Raw genomic sequence first — 776 nt, forward strand, 5'->3', positions numbered from 1 at the left:
GTGGCTGGCGCCTTAGCCGGTTGAGCTATAGGCGCCGAGCCTGAAATGCTAATTTAAGGTAATGTTATGATTCTCAAAGTCAGTGAACCTTTCACTGTATTCTCCAATTAATAGGTTTATAACAACTATGTATTCTTGAAATAATTCACATATATATCATTCTACTCATCAATGATTTTTGCTAACTGGGAAAAATGTTCATCCAAAATTTCCTTTGGAAGAAGTGTTTTGAACAAAGATAGCTTTTTTTTAAATGTCTGGATTTGTTTTTGCCACATATCATATATAGACTTAGTTCTACCTTGCAAAGAAATATTCAAGTCATGTTGATTTGACATGATATCACACAGAAATGATGCATTCCTATAGAAATTTTCTTTCAATAATTCACATTGCTGATTCTGTTCTTTATAAGATTTAACTATCTTTTCTTGCAAAGATGAAATTTTGGCTAACACCTGTCCCTCCAATAGTTAACACACTTTAGAATGATATGGTAAATCCACACTGAATACTTACCTCATCTTTCAACTTTGGCATGTTAGAAAACTACCAATGCCATGTTGCATTTGTGCAAATATAGGTAACAATACTTACAACTTGTTGCAAAGTGTCAGTTAAGATAGTAGCTCTGGCACAGAGACTTTGCCACTGCAAGATACAATAAAAAGAAACGAAAGCATCTACATCTGTTAAGGCTTTACTTTCTGATTAATAGGGGGCACATATGATTAGGTTACATAGTTTGCTTCTGTAAGGTTAAAGTCCAGGTTGTA

This window comes from Otolemur garnettii, unplaced genomic scaffold (genome assembly GCF_000181295.1).
Source record: "Otolemur garnettii isolate 467f Iridium unplaced genomic scaffold, OtoGar3 scaffold00011, whole genome shotgun sequence".
Lineage (NCBI taxonomy): Eukaryota > Metazoa > Chordata > Mammalia > Primates > Galagidae > Otolemur > Otolemur garnettii.